General features: G+C 32.9%; 1 protein-coding gene across 4 annotated transcripts in view; it reads left to right on the plus strand.

Annotated features, from left to right (window-relative positions):
* The window catches only part of LOC145690190 (uncharacterized), a 313,493-nt gene that overhangs the window by 154,389 nt on the left and 136,747 nt on the right, over positions 1–22,357 (plus strand). Inside the window, exon 1 of one of the 4 annotated variants that reach the window (XM_081764873.1) lies at positions 21,721–22,008. The exons of the other annotated variants lie outside the window; for them this stretch is intronic. The gene's annotated coding sequence lies outside the window, so the exon portion shown is untranslated. Of the gene's footprint in view, positions 1–21,720; positions 22,009–22,357 lie in introns of those variants that run through there. 4 annotated transcript variants of the gene reach the window in all.

The raw sequence follows: 22,357 nt of genomic DNA on the forward strand, positions 1-22,357 counted from the left end.
TGCAACATACTGGGCCAAGGATGTTACGGTTAATTTTGTTGCATAAGTTAAATCTGTAAACTATTCGAGCAGAAACATGTAATTAATATGCTAACGGCTTGGAGCGTAGATTCAATTTCAGAACGGACGATTAGTCGCTGATATATATATATATATATATATATATATATATATATATATATATATATATATATATATAAAAGCATTCTGAGAACCATTGAATCTAAGATAAGGAAAACAGAGGATTGCCTTCAAGGGTGGATGATAACGCTTTTAAATATAACTGTGGAGATAAATTCACCCACCATTAGGGACCTCAGCTTACAGCTGAACGTATCTCATTTCGATCATTTCCGACCAGCTATAGCAAATAGGGAAAATTAAAGAAATAAACAAACTGGGTCCTGCAGAAACTGACTGAGCATCACAAACATCATCTACGTAATTGATTGCGAAGATAAAATGCAAATTAGTATACTTGGGTAATATATAACCTTAGAGTATTAACAACTAAAAATACAATTTCAGAATTATTAAATATCCCTAGAATTTTCAAATACTTACAAATCCAATCTGTTAATAGTTTTAAGCAATTTACGTAGCTCCATAACTATTATTTTCTATCGCAGGCAATAATAGCAATTTTTGCTTTCAAAAAGATTTCCAAGATGTATATGTTCTGCCAGCTTCATAATTATTATAGTAACGGGTTACTTGACCAATAATATGACAGAGGTCGTAAGATACTAATCGTAAACAAGGTTGTGCTGAGACCAAGGGAAATGTAGGAAAAGACGGTAAGGCTGTGTTGAAGTCCTCAACTTCATACCAGGTAAAAACTCTTCAGGTTTCTTTAAAATAATAATAATAATAATAATAATAATAATAATAATAATACAGTAATATAATAATAATATACAGTAACTTCCAGCAGGACATTTCCTGAGTATGTCGTCGCTCGCAATATTTTTTGCAGGCGATGTAAAACCAATCTAGCCTCGGTTTCCCATTGTTTCTGTAAGTTTCTATTTTATCTTTATTTACTTTCACGTTTTATCAGCTTTTACGGGTCAGCTTTATTTGTACTATACAGCAGCGTTTTTCAAACTTTTTTCAAACAGAGACCACTTTTATTAATTAGAATCTTCTACGGATCATTCTACATTGGTATTAGTAGAAGTAAATATATATTAGTCTTTTCAAAAATAATTAAAAGGCTGTCAAGAATATTCTATAATAATGCAACTATATAAGCTATTAGAATGTGTAATCTATATTTATTATCTATCTATACCTTTGTGAGACTATCAACTACATTTAATGCACGATAAACAATGCACCTGAATTTTATTATTTCTCTCTCTCTATCTCTCTCTCTTTCTATTTTTCTAATGGTCAATCTAAGAGGACTACAAGAAGTGATTTTGAGGACTATTGGTGATCTGCGAACCAAAATTTGAGAACGGTGCTCTACCTTATTATTATTATTATTATTATTATTATTATTATTATTATTATTATTATTATTATTATTATTATTATTATTATTATTATTTAGTAAGATATTCCTCCTTTTCTGAATTATTGATTTGCTATTTTTATATTTTCGTTTTTCTCAGTATATGTCTGTTATAATAACCAGTTTTGGTTAGGTATTAAATTTGCAAGAGAGCTCAGAATCTCCTCAAAGACTTCCTAGTTTCCATTCTGGCAGTGCCATTTGAAGAGAATACATGTATATTTACCTCTCCTAATCCTAAGTCTCCTCTTCGAATTAACTTGAGCATTTTTTTAAGAGAAGAAAGAAACGAAGAAGAATTTTGGACGAAGTGGAGAGGAGATTATTGCAGACACACCGCCAAAAGCCACTTATAGTATGTTTTGAGTTTTACAGTTACTTCTTCTTGTTAATGCAATACTCATTCAATCTTTCTTTCACACACACACGCACACAAACAACGCCTGTCGTGACTGAGATGAAGTCGGATAACGAAAGAGACGGCCGACAAATCAAACGCAGAAGATGCAAGAGAAAGAAAGAGAGAGAGAGAGAGAGGCGAAGTTTTCAAAGCTTTTTAACGGGACAAAATGACGTAAGCAATTTTGTGCTGATGAACGAATGAACAATGTATTATTGTGCGCTGTCTCATAGTCTAGTGGTGCTTGTTGCAGCTGGAACAAGAGATAATCTACTTGTTATTTTTTTTCCTATGCTTAAGACGAATTTTAGGACGAAGAAAAAGAAGCTTTAAATAGAATACTTATATTTTATTTTTAGGTAATGTAAAGGTGCAAAATTAATTCGTTAGGTAGCAGCACTTTACATCCTACTATAATGTAGATATTGTATATTCAATAGCAATAGTATTTAAGTAAAACTACGCAGTTCTTGCTTTTTCCAACAAATGATTCCTTTCTAGGTTACTAGTTGCCGTTTTCGTGTTTATTGTAGAGGCCAATTCTATAGAATTTCTGTTTCAATTTCCAGTGAGAGCATATTCTGTTCCTTTTCTATGTTAACTTGTACATCTTATATTTCCTAAGTGTGTCCACAGGGTCAAGATGGTATATTCTGTCTAATATTTTGACATCTGATAAATTGTATTAAACAATTTACAATTGTCAACATATTAACATATTTTGTTTAGCTTTTCAACTATAGGGATTTTGCATCACTTTATACTAAGACCTCCACGTATGGTATACCATAAACTTCGATGCTAAGAGATTTTTACACTTGAATCGAATAATCACTCAATTAGTCCAAGTGTAACTTCGCGCAGGGTTCAATTCGTGAATTTTTTCAATGTATTTGTTCGGTCAACGGTAACTGTACAAGAAACCAAGCAACAATAGATTTGTTCGGTTGGTGGTAACTGTATAAGAAACTAAGGAAAATACATTTGTTCGGTCGGTAGATACTGTATAAGAAAGCAAGCAGTAATAGATTCGCTCGGTCGGTGGTAACTGTACAAAAAGCCAAGCAACAATAAATTTGTTCACTCGGTGGTAAGTATACAAGAAATCAAACAATAGATTTGTTTGTTTGGTAGTAGCTATACAAGAAACCAAGCAACGATACATTTGTTTCGCCGGTGGTAACTGTGCAAAAAACCAAACAACAATAGATTTCCTTGGTCGGGGGTAACTGTGCAAAAAACCAAACAACAATAGATTTGTTCGGTCGGTGGTAACTATACAAGAAACCAAGCAACAATAGATTTGTTCTATCTTTGGTAACTGTACAAGAAACCAAGCAACAATAGATACAATCTGCTACTTACGATCTGTGCTTTTTTGTATACAGTACATAAATAAATACCTGGGTAAATAGTTATTCCAACAGAATAAATTGTCAAATTTGGCAACGAACGACATACTTTCTAACGCCGTAAAAATTCGTTTTTCTTGATTTCCTCGAAAACTACGCATGAGAAATTTACTCTCAAGATTGTTATTTTGTTTAACTCTATGTGATCTATTGGTTAGTATACGTCTTGTCTTTAGCTACTGTTATGGTTAAATAAAAAATACAGTTTAAGATTTAATGAAAATATAGTTTAAAATTTAATAAAAGTAAAGTTTAAAATTTAATAAAAATAAAGTTTAAGATTTAATAAAAAATAAAGTTTTAGATTTAATGAAAATAAAGTTAAGATTTAATAAAAGTAAAGTTTTAGATTTAATAAAATTAATGTTTAAGATTTAATAAAAAATAAAGTTTAAGATTTAGTGAAAATAAAGTTTAAGATTTAATAATAATTTTGAGCTATACATCTTTAACTGTATCTACTATGTGATGTTGTGTTTGCTAGTATCACAATGAAAAGCTTGCTTCGTGTATACTTCAGTATTCGTTTAATCGTACGAAATGGCGTGGTTACCATATAGCATCATTTTGAGGTTCAAAAAATATTTTTTTCTTTTCGAAAACTACACATGGATTAACACTTACACATACCATTTTGATCAGCTCAATGAGACCTTCAATTAGTGAATATTTTATCTTAGGACACTTTTTTTCTTTCGTTCAACACCAATAATGTTTGTAGAATGTAAGCTGTGATTGAGCAAAAGTTAATACAGGTGCATATGAAGGTCAAAGCATTTGTTTTTGCTTCCATTCATTCTGTTGTTCATTCTGAAAACAAGAACAAAAGAATCTTACTACTATAAATGTTAACCGTGACAAACTTTTAAACGTATCCGTAACGTCTTTTAAATAAGTATTCACTGTGAAGCGAAGAGAGTGTTCATTCTGTTTCCCATGAACAATACAATTTATTCCTCCCGTTACATTATTAATTTTTTATTTCTTAACATAACGTAGTAGAAGAACCAAACAAACGTGACGTCACAACTTCATTTTTAATTTTTATTCTGTTTTCTCCGTATCTGTTCAATGCCCTGAAGTGACCAGTGTTGGTTGTGATGGTTGATTTCTAAGAGGGATAAGGAAGAGATTAACTTCCCTTCAAAATTGTAAACAAAACAAAATAAAACGTTGAAAAAAAAATCAAAAGAGTAGGAATTAGGTTTTCATCCAGCAAGAGTCGTGCCCATCTTTTTACCGTATAAGGTTCTGGTTATATCAACCGAGGAAGTAGTTTTGTTTGTACACAAATTGCCGGTAAAAGGAACAAAATGAACTACTTTAAGTTTTAGAAAGAAAAGAAAGAAAGAAAAAAAATAATTGTTGGTAAACTTGTTACATAAATCACTGTGACCAAGTATTTCGGGCCAAATTAATGATTTGATCGTAATTGTACGTCGATAATGATTTCTCACCTCATATATATATACACACACACACTGTAGATTCTTTTTTTATTTTTTTATTATATTCGTTTGTTGTTTTGGTTTTTCTGTACCCTCCTTAGGGTTTCATAATTAAGCTTCATTTCTTCGTACATATTTTGATTCTAAATGAGTTTGTGTGTGTGTGTGTGTGTGATTATATATGTTTCCCGGAGCATCCCATTCAACATTCTTTCCATAAATTAAAGGAACATGTGGTACATGTGGTAGTATTTTGAAAATTATATCAAGAGTGTTAAGGACAGTTGGACAGAACTATTCCTAAAAGTAATAATAATAATAATAATAATAATAATAATAATAATAATAATAATAATAATAATAATAATAATAATAATAATAATAATAATAATAATAATAATAATATAACAATAATAATAAAACAATGATAGAGATCTGCGCAAATGTGGATATATTTTTAGTTCCTTTGGTAAAATGTGGATACTTTTGAAAAGACAAGAATTTTAATGATGAATTCTCTAAACACACTTAATTATTTACATCTTGTAATAAAGCGTAATTACCATTTCGGGACAAAAAATTGTCAGGATAAAATTGACCTTGGTTAAATATTTTATCTTTTTGTCTGCTTTTTAATCCTTTAATGAATGTGAAGTGCTAACGTTATTTTATGGCAGTTTGTGTGAGGTGATTTATTATTATTATTATTATTATTATTATTATTATTATTATTATTATTTATTATTATTATTATTATTATTATTATTATTATTATTATTATTATTATTATTATTATTATTATTATTATTATTATTTCAATTTGACTTTGCGCTCGGAGCAAAGACACCGTGTGTCTTATGAGTAAAGAAAAACCAATAAAAAGGATTTGCTGTAAATTAATTCATAGATATGGTATTACCAGCTTGACAATTTTGTTTTCAGAAACGCACAATTCAAGGAATCTTAAGTAAGTAGATATGTTCTCTATTAATTTTGTATTTCTGTTCGCATGAATTCTATTTAGTGGAGTTCACAAAATTGTCAAGCTGGTAATACCATATCTATGAATTAATTTACAGCAAATCCTTTTTATTTGTTTTTCTTTACTCGTAAGACACACGGTAATGTCTTTGCTCCGAGCGCAAAGTCAAATTGAAATAATAATAATAATAATAATAATAATAATAATAATAATAATAATAATAATAATAATAATAATAATAATAATAATAAACTCTAGAATGAAGGATAAACCACTTCACACAAACTGCCATAAAATGACGTTAGCACTTCACATTCACTAAAGGGTTAAAAAGCAGACAAAAAGATAAAATATTTAACGAAGGTCAATTTTATCCTGGCAGTTTTTTTTTGTTCCTAAATGGTAATTACGCTTTATTACAAGATGTAAATAATTAAGTGTGTTTAGAGAATTCATCATTAAAATTCTTGTCTTTTCAAAAGTATCCACATTTTACCGAGCATCCGCACAGGAACTAAAAATATATCCGCATTTGCGCAGATCTCTATCATTGTTTTATTATTATTATTATTATTATTATTATTATTATTATTATTATTATTATTATTATTATTATTATTATTATTATTATTATTAACAACAACAACAAGAACAACAACCATAAGTGAATTGCATACTGCAAAATTTTAACATAAAATAACAACATTGTAGTTCTCTTAAATAATGTAAGAATCCCATACCGTATTTGCCTAATAAGAACCTACTTGCAATTTCTATGCAGTTGGATAATTCGTTGATTGATGTTTATAATATATCTTGTATTTCATTTTATACGATCAAGTTAAACTCCAAAATTCATTGGCAAATCGGATTTTCCGTTCCTTTATCTTAAGGTATTTTCTCCTTAGTAAAATTAGCACAAAGTGTACTACTAGGATGGCGTTTCCGACTGGAGCCAAAACCATTGAAATTGTTATCCCTTTAATTGTTTTTTTGACCGAAAGTTTTCATAAGAATGTTTGCAACACCAATATATTAAAAAATATATAAAATATTAAATATCCATTTTGACAACAAATCTTCAAAGAAATCTGAACTAAGGGATTGATATAAATTCAATGTAATTTTGTGTAATTGTAATGAATCATCTATACAATTATGGGAACCAAAATCATACTCCATAACTGACTGCAAATATAACAGTTAAAGAACCATTTCCTGTGATCCATTTTCATAAAGCAACACTTCAGTAAGATACCAGATGACGTCGACAACACTCTTCCTTCATTTCTTCTATTGTCTTCCTGTTGATACTCGCTTCCACCCTAAACTTTCGCTCATTTCCTGTTTCTGCTTTCAGTGTTTCCTATCTATCGCCATTCATCTTTTCATCACACGTTCCTCAGTAACTCTTACTAACTGGATCTTATTCTCTATGTCGCTGACTTAAACCTCTTTAGAGTCAAAATGATAATGAATATGTGCACAAACAAACTACTTCGAGCTGTATTGACGAATATATTAACCCTTATATTTTTTAATTAAGTATATCACATTTTAAGGAATTCGGTTTACTAACCAACACTCCTTTATATCTACAGTATATTGCTAAAACATAAGAATAACAGATAAGGGAAACAGATGGCAGAACTGCTATTCATGTAGCTGTTGACAGACAATTCACAGATTTACAAAACTATTATTGTGACCGATTGTAGAAAACATAGAACGTTATTTTTTACTTGGTATAAATGCCAAATATACTGCATAAAGCTTTACTCATATCAAACAAAAAACAAAACAATGCAAATACTCTCAGCCAGTAACCAGTTATTTCTGATATGCTCGGAAGGCGATATCTTTGCTGTTGAATTAACACACAAGTAACACGCTAAAGTGGTACTCTGTCTGTCTGGGATAAAAAAAAAAAAAAACTCAAAATCACAATCATTACAATCACAATCAATTTTGGCCAGGATGTAGAAGGTGAAAAGTTAGGAATCGAGTTCGTTAACGACAATGATATTCAAACCGGAAGTGGAACAAATAAACCATTTCCGGTTTTAACGTTAATCACTTTAGAGCAAAAATGGTAATAGATAACGAGAAGTGGTTTCTTGCAATCGATTAAGTGTCTTGAATACATTTCATCTTCATCCTTAAATCTCTAAAACTGGAAGTGATATAAATCCACTATGACTTCCGATTTTAATATTAATCTACATAGAGCCAAAACGATAAGTGATAGTGATAAACAATGCCTTTGAATCGATTTAAAATTCGAAATAGATATGTATCATCGTCTCTTTTAAACCCTCTATTCAAACCGCAAGTGGCAGAAATCAACCATTTCGGGTTTTAATGTTTATCGCTACAGAATAAAAACGATAATAGATAGCGAGAAGTAGTTTTTTTGGGCAAGGTTTCGAATATATCCCACCTACATTCTAATCTTCACGAAAACCGGAAGTGGTAGATAAGTGAGAAAGTGTCACGTCACACAAATCAGACTTCTTCACGTGATGTATACATGACACTGGTGCTTGTTATTATTATATTTTAGACTTTCAAACTATTCTTACTATTATGTTCAAATCAGAAATGATAGCGGTTTTAATATTTTAACTCGTTGTTTGGAAGTATATCATGTTTCCACAATATGAAACGAAATTCATTTATTTTAATACGTGAGTAATAAATTAATTAACTTACTTTAAAAACTTATGATTACGAGTGAATTTGTAACTTCCAAACAATCTAAAAACATTAATAAACAAATAAGACCAGTTAGGGTACTAGCTTCACTTTTTCTGCTACGCCATCTTTTGGTATTTTTCCTTCTGTATAGAGGGCGCTGGATACAAGTATGGCGAACATTAGAACAGTAATAAAATATTTATCCCTTATCTTTAGTTTCTTAGAAGATCTTATTCTATTTGCCGGTACCTAGATTGCTGTCGGAAATCCCCGTGTTACCAAAAGTTCAGCAGAAGTGGTGCAACTCTTCGACTCAAGCCAATGATTTATTATAGTGCCAGCCAAAGCGAGGCTGTGTCATTAAATTCCCCCATTTGTTGTGTACAGGTTCATTTAAAACTTAATAATAATATTAATAATAAAGTCTATTCCACTTCAGAATAGACTTTATTATTATTATTATTCTCTCTTTCGTTTCGACCAACTAAGAACCACATTATTTTAGATGTTTTCTTCGGGCTTTGACAGTTGCCTAGTATTCTTTTATTCATAGTTGGTGTTGCTTCTTCCTTTCTTCACTCCATGTATTTCCTGTATTATTTATTTATTTATTTATTTATATCATTGTTTTAAAATTAAATGTTTTGTATTGTCAGTGTTTCGACTGTAGATTTTTTCTATCATGGATGTTACAAAAATTAAGAAAATTTTAAGGGTACCTATGAGACAGGGGGAAGATTGTCTCGCCTCAAAAAGTCATGTGAAAGCGATGTCTCATCTCAGAATGGGTATCTGTTTTTGTTGAAAGAACTCTGTCTCGTCTCGTGAGCAACCCAAGTGAACTCTAAAGCTTTACATCGCACACTTATGTTCTGTAGGATAAAAGAAACGGAAATCATTAATGAAAGTGAGTGATTATGAAAGAATTGGTAGACAACAGGATGTAGTATACACAAACTCACATAATCGGGAATAGAACCGTGAACGCTTCACCACTGAGCTACCATTTCTCCTCTTCCCATACTCGATGTTATGCTAACTATGAATTGAGAACTACAGTTTAACATGCAATCTGAACCACATAGATTCTCATCGAAAATTGAACCTGTGTCTTCTGCAAATAAGTCGAGAACGCTAAATAATTTAGCCATATTATATCATTTTCTTGTTGATTAAGGATAACTAATAATTACGTCATTGAACGATCCTAGATGGCCATGTATGTGTAATCTTATTACTTATCTGCGTGTACCATTGTTTGACCTTGATGAACGTTTAACAGTGCTTAGTATATTGTACTTGTCATTTATCAAAATCCTTTATATTGCCTGTATCTTAATCGGTATTAATTTTCTTTTGTTTTATTACTGCTCATACTTTTTTCGGTGATTTATCTCTTTTACAAAAGAAGGCTGTAAATCAAGGTGTATTTTCCTTTCTTCTGCTTCTTTTAATGTTTTTTATTTTTTGAGAGAGACGCTCTTAAATATATTTATAAATTTTGAAGGATTTTTCTTACTTCGACATGCTTAAATGCTATCGTACAAGTGATTTCAGAAACTGTTGGAGGTTACAGATGAAGTCCCGAGAAAACTCACGTACATGCTTGCAGTGATACTGTCTACCATAAATTCACATGGTTCGGGGTTGAACCATATAGGATAGATAACTTTCTTCCTACCAGATGTGTGCGCTACATCAGGTAATACCGTGGCCACGAGATTTATATTTTTCAAGAACAATGTTGAAAATTATCAAAATATTGATACGGAAGAAGCAATTGAAATCTTAAATGAGTTATTTAGTTTTTTTCAGTTACTTTGTTTTCACATAACATGAGATTGAAGAACGGAAATGTTGAAAAAAAAAAAAAAATTAGCGGAGACTTCTGTCAATACAGAAATCAGTTTTTGTCTGCTCTTTCCCTACATAACTTTTATACAAACTCGTAACGTTTGAAGTGGTAATAATTTTAAAATATTGGTATATGTTGTTGGTTTAAAAGGGAGCAGTTCTCATTTAAAATATTGAGTTGTATAGTGAATTTATTCAAAATATAATGATGTTCAGAAATTGAGGGAATAATATTGAAAAAAGAAAAAAAGGAAGGAAAAAACAAAGTAAAAGAAAGAAAGAAAGAAAGGAAAGTACTGTATCGATTGAGATATACAGATCGTTGTCAATTTAATGGATACACCTGAAAGAGTGGAACTTAACAGATTATGGGCGTTGGAGCACCTTTCGCCCTCAAAACAGCTCTGATGCAACGTCAAATGGAATCATACAGATCATGAATGGTAGCAAGTGGAATATTACACCATTCCACGTGCAGTGTGCATCATTCAGTCAGTGTTCATAGTTTGAGAGAAGTTTCCCTAATTTAGGGAAATTTCGTGAGTAAATATAACTAAAAGGGAAAAAGGAGAATTTTTCGATAAAACGTGAAAATCTAGGGAAATTCTCGCGCTGAGTGGTTTATCAATATAAATGCTTAAATTTGTCTTTATTCTTCACAAATAAACCAACACAATAGCAATAATTTGTGTGTGTGTGTTTATTCAAAGTAGCATAATTGGCATCCGTCATTGGCTAGGTGTATTTGTATGTGTTTTTTGTAATAAAAAAGGAAATAGTTATAAATAGAACCACAAAGCAAATGAATAAAACAAATGTGGTTGGCACTTCCTTTAATATAGCTAAATTGAATTGAATTGAATTGAAAATACCTTTATTCATGAGGCGAAGTTCAGCCGTAGGCTGCTCTACCACCTAACCTAACAAAAGTACAATTAGGAATGTTACATATATAACGACAATAAACATATAGCGTTTAGTTAACTACAAACTAATATTATATATATATATATATATATATATATATATATATATATATATATATATATATATATATATATAGGCGTAAGTCTGAAAATCTTTGTAATCTAAAACTATTTGTCTACGTAAAAAATAATTTTCTAAAACATGATAATAGAAACATAAATCACTTTACATCTTTTTTAATGTAAAGTAAACCTATTGAAAACATTTTTTTTTAAATTAAGATTTTAACAAATAAACAACATCAAAAAATTTTTAACTTTTTTTAATTAAATTTAAAGTATAAAAAATAAGTGTTAATTTCTTTATAAATTTAAGTTCCAAAAGCGGTGAAGTGTAAAGTGCTTTAACTCTGGTCCAAACTCTATTTTACTGACGTTTTACTATAATTTTACACTGACGTTTCACTACCATTTTAATTTTAGTCAGTTCTTTAGTTCTCTAAAGTTTGATAAATAAACGACCTGTCATTCAAGCAAAACTAATTTCCATGTCAATAATACCTTACGATGTGCATTGGGTTAAGTTAGATTTTAATATATTTTACCTACATTGATATAACAATAATATCTCCTTTATCTGGCTAATATTGTAATATTTTAATCAGTCTACACATGTAATGGATGTTTGCCTTTGCGTTAGTATATTTTAATATAATAAAGTATTTACTGGGTTAAGAATATTATTTCGTTTCTATATTTTACGTACTTATAATTGTATGCCGTTGATGATAAGTAAACTTAATATACAGCATAATCTAATTCACGTAAGTATTCCATTATTTACCATTTGAGAATGCTCCAAGAGCATTGTCACAACGAACTTAAAAAGAATTAATTTTTATTATTAACTTCTACAGGCTTTATACAAATTGTTCTATGTACTTTATTATTATACTTATTAAATAATTCTTGTAATATATCTATCCATTTATAATTTCTTGAGTACTAAATTTTTTCTACATGTTTTGTTTAAGAGTTCTATTAAAACGTCCTACGATATGTTGTTTTACGAAGTCAACAAACATTACAAATTGATTTAGCACATGTACAAAATATTACAAAATATAATAATAATTACAAATATATATTATTAACAACGTTTCACGATACGCATATTGTGTTCCGTTAAAAACTAAGAAAGGTCCTGAAATTGTAAAAGCAATAACAATTTTTTTTTAAAAAATAATAATAAGTTGCCCGTGTTTAACATACAAACAAATTTAGGTGGTGAATTTTATAAGGTAACCAAGAAAGTTCTGTCGGTTTTTCACCCACCAACTTCGAACATTGATATGTCACCTAAGACGTACCTGGAAGATCAGAAATAGTCCCCGTTAGCATCGACGACTTTCTGCCAATGTTCTGGAAGGCCATGGATTCCATCGCAGTAGAACTTGGTGGTCTGTGAAGCGAAGAAAATTTTAAGTGCATTTTGCACCTCTACTAGAGATTTGAACTGGCGTCCTCTAAAGTGATTGTCCAAGGAATGGAACAAGTGATAACCGGACAGTGCAATGTCCGGAGAGTATGGCGGATGCAATATTGTTTCCCATCCAAGACGTAGAATGGTGTGCCGGGTCTTCCTAGCCACGTAGAGCTTCTGTCACTGAAGGGCCCTTTGCGATTCAGAAGTGCTGGCTCCATAGTTTGAGTTTTTCTTGAACACGGCTCAACTGCTAACAGTACACAGTTGCACTGATGCTCTGGCCAGCTGGTAGCAGTTCCCGGTGCACGATACCGCGAACAGTCCACCAAATACACAGCAAAGAAAGGCAGGTGTCTGCTCGCGGTGCCTCTGGCCCGGAGTCAAATCATGTGCGACCCAACTTGTAGTGCTTCCCAAGTTGATGGAGGTGCTGCCGAATGGTTTCTCCACTCACACTGAATTGTAGTCTCAGTTTCTCATATGTCTGGCCACTATTCGCCCCAGTTGCCGCCTGAAGATCTTCAGTTTGTGCATGTGTTGATCTTCTGGCAAGTAGTGCATCTTCGAATGTTTCGTCACCGTCCTTAAACTTGTTAAATCATCGCTGCACTGTCCGCGTACTTACGACACTCTCATCAAAGGCCTTGCATATCTTCCGCTTCGCTGTAGCGGCGTTTGACTCCAGTTTGAACTCGAACAGCATAGACGCCCTTATGACACTCTGTGGAGATCCCATGTTCACTCTGTCCTTACGCAAGCTCACGGTGTAATTGAACTGCCACAACCAGGTCGTATGTTGGATATACCCACACTAACAACTGATCTTCACCTTATCTCCATTCGCATTCAACTCACGGTGTGATGGCCAATTGAATACAGACCTCCACAAAAGCGACAGAACTTTCTTGGTTACCTTTGTATAATAATCAACAAATAAGACGGCTGTTTAAAGAATATGAAATGAATGATTATAGTGCTCAAAATAGAGGGCTCAAAATTAAAAGATTCGCAGAATATAATGACTTTACGGTTCCCGAAATATGGCTCCTCAAATCTCCGGAAATCCGAACTTTTTTGGCCAATATCTGGGGAATGGTGGCCAGTTTGCCAGTGATCATTGGTGCTATTTGGTACCAAAATGTTCACCATTCTCTTAGGTATTGAGCAACACATTAGATCCTCTTTAAGACTTACGGTTTCCGAGATATGGCTCCTTAATCTCTCGAAATCGGAACTTTTTTGGTCAATATCTCCGGAATGGTGTCATAGAGAGATAATATTGGTGTTGATCAAATTCTAAGAGGATGATAAACATTTGGTACCAATAGTAATCAGTGGCGACTGGCCAAATCAGTGGCCAGTTGGAGAGTGGCCATCGGTTACTATTTGGTACCAAAGTGTGCACCATGCTCTTAGGTACCCGTATTGATCAACACGAACATCATCTCTCTATGACGTACGCTTCTCGAGATATGGCTCCTAAAATCTCTTGAAATCAGAACTTTTTTGGGCCAGTATCTCGGGAACGGTAAGAGTAATGCGAAAAGTTATATCGCTTTCTCAGATAGTTTTTGGTACCCTATCGAATGGAGGAGTTAAAATTAAAAAAAAAAAAAAAAATCAGAAATAACAGACACACACAGACATAGACATAGAGAATTCAGTAACGAACTTTATAAGTTCGGTGAAATTTTACGTATCATACCTGGTTCACAGCGCGTAATAAGTTTAAATTAAGTAATACAATTAATTTTCTTGTTAATTCACCTTAACAACTACCTATCAAAGTTGCTACAGTAGGTTGTTCATTGTCGTATGGGATTGGGATGTCTTCTTTTTAAATCCTAGTTACTTACTTACCTACCTAACTTCTGGTACGTGGGGTTCCTGCTGCGATCCCAGCTCGCGCCAAGTGGATTTTATAGTGGACAAACACTAGGTGCGTGGGTTTTCTCGGGGTCTTCCCGTTTCCTCCCAGTTTGTTCATTCCTTCATTGCATTCATTTCTCATCATCATCGTCTCCTTTAACCTAGTCGGCATAATCGTGGGACGTAAAACTGAAAGATTTCATTTTATCTTTACTTACCTACCTAAACAAATATGAATCTCCCATAGGTGATTAAGTTCTTATTTCAGTACAAAATACTGAATTGTCCTATGCATGGTCAGGCGAGTACCCAGAAATTTACTCTACTGAAAATACTGAATTTGTTTTGGAGGGTGGGTGAAAAAGTCGTTAATATAGGTCTCCGTATGGGTGCGCCTCCTGTGCAGACTAAATTAAAAAATAGTTATGAACATTTTTGGGAGGCTTCCAGATCCAGTGGACTCCCCTGTGAGAACACTCCTCTGCATGGTGTTGAATATACGAATTTTTAAAGAGAGATGGGTGACCAGTTTTTAAAACAAAGGTATACACACGTTAGAAAAATATTCAAAATACGTACAATTTTGCAGAAAAGAATATTAATCAACATACGAGCTTAAAACTGAAGACAACGACTCAAGTAAAATTCCAGTCAAGTTTGAACATGCGCGGCTATTGAATGCACGTAATTAAAAACAATTAGCGATATGCTAGTTTAAATGTATACTTTTATATAGTTGTTTTTGTGCAACGCTTGTGCTTTTGACCTTGTATGAAAGTGATGCTAAAATAACTTTTTTAGAACAAAAGAAAGAATTAAACAAAAGATACGAACTAGAAACATATACATGTCTCAATCCAGAAAACTAAGTAAGTAATGCAGTGGAATAATGGGACAAGCAACAAAAACAACAATAAAACAAAGCACTATCTTCTCTGACGCCACCATTATCGAGAAAGAAGAAATAATAATAATAAAAAATAAAGAAGTAACAACATAAGAACAATCAAACAATAAAAGGAAAAGTGTTTATCCAACTCAATCCATCTACCCAACCTAACAATCTGCCGCCACCTTTAATTTCTTAAAAGGAAGTCGCTGGTTTGTTACGGGAGTGTCCTTGAACATTTTCCCAAAAGTATTAAAGAGTGATTCCTCTGCTATTGTCTTGCTTGGTTGACGAACCAGACTGACTTTTTCAATGCCTTGCTTTGCTTTGTGGCGTACTTGTTGTTTGTTGTAATGAAATTGCAGCCAAGTACAACTTAATTGGAGTTTATTGTAGTAGTAAAGTAGCAATGGTTACTAACGATTCTAGCACATTCAACTATATTAAATCCAATTGTGCTAGTTTTTAGCTTCTTAAAGTAAGCAATTAACACATATACACTAATAACTACAAGTTATTATATATGTGTGAGTGTGTGCTGGGGATATATAGTGTATGTATTTATATCTACAGTGTTGATTCATTAAAAAGTAAATAGAAATGAAATCTTACGTTTTTTTCCTTTAACTTAAAGGAGATGGGTGGTTAACGAAAGTGAATGATTATGACAGAATTGGTGGGATTATAATGTTTGAGGAAACGGAAGAACCTCGAGTAAAAACATATATACGATGTTGTCTACTACACATTCCCGTGGTCCGGGATTGAACTCTGGGACTCCTGCCAATCATGAGCGTTCTCCATTGAGACACCCTGTCCTCCAAGGAAAAAAGAAATGGAGTCCTTGGTTTGTTCCCAGGTCATGTAACTTCTAGTAGACCTTTTTTCCATGAGTTTTCTCGAGGTACTTCCATTTCCTTTATGTTTTAACCATTCATTGTCATTTGTCGATAATCTGTTTTTTTTTTTTTTTTTTTTAGCTTACAGAGTGTAATAGATGAATAGTGAATTAAAGATGCTATTTAAAAAAAACTGGAGTTGAATAGTGAAAGGAGATACAGCGCTTACGTGTGTTACAATGCATCGTAAGTTCGAACCCCGACTGTGTGAACTTGAGGTGGATTACATTATTTCGGTTCCTCGAGGATTTCCGCTTCTTCCCCGATTCTCTTCATTTCATTAATTCTATCATCTTTAGGTTACGTTCTTCATCTGCATCCTCTAGAATACGAAGGATGACCGAAGAACTTAAACTAAACGTCTCAATTGGTTATAATTCTTCGTTCCTTTCTTCTTTCAAATTCTGGCTTACGGTTGTGGAAAGGGCAACTGTTCGGTCCTAGTTCAATCAATGTAACCTTTATATTTTACAATGAATGAATATCTTTTGATTGAGATTTTCTGAAATACGTACGCGCTTTATCGTTCTGTCAATTATGTTATAGTTTACTTTTTGGAGCACAATGATTTTCTACAACCCCATATACTGTATGCAAACGCCGTGAATCTATGCAAACCTGCAGTACACTGTAGATTGAAGGGTTGCTTCTACGTCAAGGGTGTTTACAAGTATTATTGTATAATATTTATTTTGCACTAAAACACGTATTAAATCTAAAGGTCACGTCGTCACGTCCGTTGTTCAGAATTTCAGCCAGAGTTTGGAAAGTGTGTATGTGGGATGAGGTAGTGTGTCGAATATCATTTCAAGGGTCTTGAAACTTGTCTTTTGGGAAGGTACATTGTCGCTGGCGTAATGACTTGGTGCACATTATGCTTAACATACACTACTGCGAGTTTACGGGCTTAATCATAAAAGTTTTGTTAGCATCTGTCAAAATGGAAGTGGATGGGGTTCCTGTAAAGTATATCCGTAATTTTCATTAGAGCTTGCTTAACTTTTAGTGTATAGCCCGTGAGTAAAAGCGACTCAGATGAAAGAGCTTTTAAATAGCATGTAGTATTTCCTCCTTTCCATGTCTTCTCCCTCTGTCCGGTCTTTTTTTTTTCTCAGGGAAAATATGTTCTTGAGTTGTGTCCTCGCGAATCAGTGTATCTTTGTGAGGTTGCTGGTAGATTCACCAGGAATCATAACTTCAATCTGGTTTCTGTGTTTTTATGCAGTACACGACCTCGGCCAAATTAATGTTTTCTACAGCACAAAACGAAGCATTAGTTTCTAATTAGAATACATTATTAATTTCTGTTGCATGGAGAAAAAATATTTAAATCCCACATTTCCTAATCAGAATTCGACCACGATGTCTTTCGACTAGAAATTTAACATCTCGATTAAATATTTGAACATTAAACAGTTGTGTGTGTCTGTGTGTGTGTGTCACAGAGGTAAAGGTCCTTATAAAAATGAAGTCACACATTTCATATTTGCCCGTGTTCTGACATTAGAGAAATATGTATAAAATGATTTTTAATACCATCCGACGAATTCCCACCAAATTGGAAATATCTATAAATAATATTTCGCTATGTATTATTTACCATGTGAGAAAAAGAAGATTAGAGAGCAGCCAGCACCAGCGTTTTCTCCAGTCATACTTTCGGATGGCTTAGCTCCCTCTGGATACAATAACTTGACCTCCAAAGCAAAGGTAAGTTTAATGTTAATCTTGTACAACCTTTACCAGTCTCCCTGTGCAACTCCCTTATATTTTGAATTTGTCCCCCACCCTTCGGACAAATTTTCCATAAAAATGCCTGGCCAGCACTAGGAGTGTAACTGCCCAGTACAGAAGTTTAAGAATATACGTAAAAATAATAATTCTGGCCTTGAACAAGGTGCTATTCCGATATCTGCCTGATAAAACAGAGAAACTGAGCAAACAACTACGTCTAAATATCGAAAGTCCCTGACGATTGTTGCTATTTTGCTTGACAATCTGCTAAATGTTATTTTAAGTACCTTCTCAATTCCACAAAAATGTGTAGCAGAGCACGTCCAGAAAGTTACAATTTTCTTTCTTTATTTCACTCGGGCTTGATATTACTCATGAAAAAGAAAACGTGATCGCTGCTGATGGTTAAATCTAATTAAATCACCATTAACGCTCACATACTCAGTGTAAATAGCACAATCGTGGTACAGAAACGCTCGTTTCGATGCGTTCGCTTTCTATCCGTGAAGTTCTGATTCAATCCCGGGTATCAGCCATACTGAATGTTTATCAACATTTTATTATGTCCCATGAAAACTTACCTGAAGAGCAGGGCTAGGCCTAAAACAGATTATAACTAAGATCAAACAATATTATTGACTTATTTCTTACAAATTAATGTTTTTACGATACTAAGCATACTATTTTAAATTATCAATGTTGTTACCCAATCTGAAATGCAAATGAGTATTTTATTATGGGATAATAAATATAGTTTTTGTATAATTACATACCTTCTTTAATTTTCCTCCTCCACTGTTTTAAACGCCCGCTGAATGTGGCGAGGCTGCAAAGCGAATTTGTTGATGACTTCATCCAGAAATGGTATTTACTCGTTCACGGTGAACGCTCAGGAGTCAGGTGACATAGACCATTCAGTCGATCACCTCCCACAGTTGATCGGAGTCAAGATTTTACACGATGGAAAGTGTTGTATGATCGTTCAATACAATACGCGTTGTAGCAGGAAGTGTTAGTCCAATCAAGATTGCGAAATGCATTGCAGGATAAAACTTGGCAGCATGGTCCAGTAAATCAACGTGTTTTATGTATTTTGTGTTGCCTTCATTTTTCTATAGTTCGTACTTTTGCAATAATATTGTCAACGAAATATTTTTCTTTGATTGCTTTCAAATGAATTAAGTGATTATTAAAAGAAAACGTTTTTATGATATTAGGTTGAAGCATCATGCTAGAAAATGCGTTCTTATTGCATGGAGAAAAGCGGCTTTGCAGTGATATAATTAGAGGATCTAAATAGGGAATAAATACTGAACATATTTGTTCCTCCAAACCACCTGGATAATTAAATCGATGTACTTGTCTGGACACTTCTCGCTGAACTAGTTTGACTAATGTTTCTTCACTTGCAAGCTCCCACGTTTCATACCATAATTAATCTGCGATAAACAGTACAAACATTTTTTCGATTCGTGGAAAGTGACGTGAAAGATGGCTGGGCATTCGGCGTAAATTCAGATTATTCAAATGTGGTAGTGCAATTAAGTGTACCGTGCGGTGGTAATCATAGTTGGCTACGCATTTTATCGGTTGCGTTGCTCCGTAATCATACAAATAGGCAAAACTAGTACAAAAACAACACAGTTCAAAGCAAATGAAGCAACTAAATGAGTGTAGTAAAAAAATATCCAATTGAATGTGGTATCAATAGTACTCAAAACGTGAAATAAAATACACTTCAAAAATAATATAAAATAAATTTGTGAAGCGATTAATAAAGAAACTTCTTGCTTAACAGTCAGTTAAACACCTTTCTTAATTAAAAGCGTATCATATATATATATATATATATATATATATATATATATATATATATATATAATCGGATAACCTCGAAGGTACTGTAATTGCGGACCATAGAGAAATGTAGCCGATAACATGCTTGGTAGCCAACTACAATTGTCACCGTGCTCTGTACTTAACTGCACTGCCATATTTGAATTGCCTGAATTCACGCCGAATGCAGAGCAACCTTCCACGCCACCTATTACGAGTCCAGAAAACGTTTAAGACGGTACTGTTTATCAGATTTATTCTGGAATGATAATGTGATAGCTCCCAATTGAAGAGACCTGAGTAAAACTATTTTTCACTGATTAAAGCTCCATCGATTACGAATCGAAAAAGTGTTTCGAATAAAATTTACTAATCCCCCCCCCCCCCCGTAGAATTCAAATCTGCAGTAAAAAATGATAGTTCTCATTTCAGTTTTCAAAGTTAGGCGCAGACGGGCTAATTTTTGTCACAGGTGAATTTCGTCGTTCAAAATAATATTTTATTTCGAACATTTTTTTCATCCTATGCGTATTTCTCCAGATATTTTACAGTCTCAAGGTAAAAAAAAAAACACCCTGTATATGCGCAGCGTCTTGCAATGTTCTCTTGTTGTTTATTGTAGAAGTAGTGTAGTAAAGCAGGAAATGAATGTAACAGCAATGATACATTCTGTTTCCAATAGAGGAAATCATATAAAGCAATTAATTAAGAATGGATAAGTTTTCTTAAGTATACTCTCCCAATGAAGGTTTTAAAGGTGCGGAAATCAAAGTGTGACTGATATTTACTAATCTAGAAAGCGGGATCTTATGGAATCACTTACATTGTTCAAACGAAACGATGATAATTACAAATACTAGAATAATTAAATATTTGGTACATATTAATAGTACGAAACAAGAAGTGCCTCGAGAAAACTGATCAAAAAATGTCACAATTGGATGTGAACTTGTGAAGGTTTGAAAACGTAAAACTTATGTTCTAGATATGCATTACGCATATACGCGAATTTCCAGAATTAAATGATCACACTATGTTTGTTCTGCACATCGTTAAACAAAATACTAATTATATGGTTTGGGTGGACCAGTTACAGAACTGGATTCAAACTTATTTGAGAGGCGAGATGGAGAAAATAATCAGTATTAATATTGCTAATAAACGATGTTCGTTCAATTTCAAGTGTACTTATTAATTATGGTGTGTAGTCAGTTTATTAATTATTTATGAACAGTGTAATTGAAATTTTGCTTCCCGTGTAGCTTCTAAAAGTTTAAGAGAACGGATGAACTAATTTGCTAAAAATCTCTTACCCTCTCTTCTTGTATGTGCGTATGTATACTGTATATATACAGGAAAAGGATGTGTATTTATTTTATCATTATACTCCTGCTAATTACTTAACAGTAGCTCCCAGTGATAACGCAAAAGAAAGAAAAAATAGTTAAAGGAAACAATTCCGTTTATTTGTTTGGAAAATTTTGTACTTTTTTCTTCCCTTAAAAAAAAAGTAAAAAAGAAAAAGAAATGCGCAGTTGCCGCCCTCTCACGGTTTTTCACCTGATAATTTGTCTTCCGCACATAAAAAATTAAAAATAAAACTAAATCGGTGCGATTATGGTGCTCTCTGTCGTCGGTTGTTTGAACTTAGACGATGTAGTAAGTAGAGGATTTTTGCTGTGTTTGTGTGTGCCAGAAGATTTAGTGGAACATGTTAACAGTGCGCATGCTCTAAGTTCTTCTCACAGCTGGAGATGGAGTTTTGAAATATGCCCTTCTGCCAGTATGGTGCGAGAAGCATGCCGTAACGCAAAGGCCGCAGCCGGTTATTTAGTTGTTAACGTGTAAAGAATTAAGCAAGGATTGAACTAGAAGAAAAGATTTTTTTTTAGATATTATGATAGTGAAAAATTATTTTTGATTTGATTTTTTTTTTTTAAAAAAAGATGGACAAAAAACGTAAGAGATTATTATAGTGTTGAAGAAGATAAAGAAATCCAAGTTGTGTGCAATGATTAATCGAATGTAATTTTACTCTTAACGTCACAACATTTGCGGTAAGTTTGACAAAAAAAAAGCACTTCTTAAAGTTTATAACAATATTTTATTATTTATTTATTTATATAGTTGTAAAGCATAATATTATATACAGATTAATTGCATTAAGTTTTTAAAATTCCTATGTCGGTTTTCCATTCTTAATATTGTACATTTTATAGTTTTTGTCATTGTTCATAGTAGGTTAAAGTTTAGCGTCCACATTTATCAACGAGGCTATAGGAGACGTGAATCTACAGTTTAAGATGCAATTCGAGCCACCGTAATGCGTTCAAATTTCAGTACTCCCACGGAGAAACGATCCCGGGATCCCATGCAACAAAGATGCACGCCCTAGCCACTAGACCA

The sequence above is a fragment of the Thermobia domestica genome, chromosome 1 (genome assembly GCF_964235325.1).
Source record: "Thermobia domestica chromosome 1, izTheDome1.hap1.1, whole genome shotgun sequence".
Classification (NCBI taxonomy): Eukaryota; Metazoa; Arthropoda; class Insecta; order Zygentoma; family Lepismatidae; genus Thermobia; species Thermobia domestica.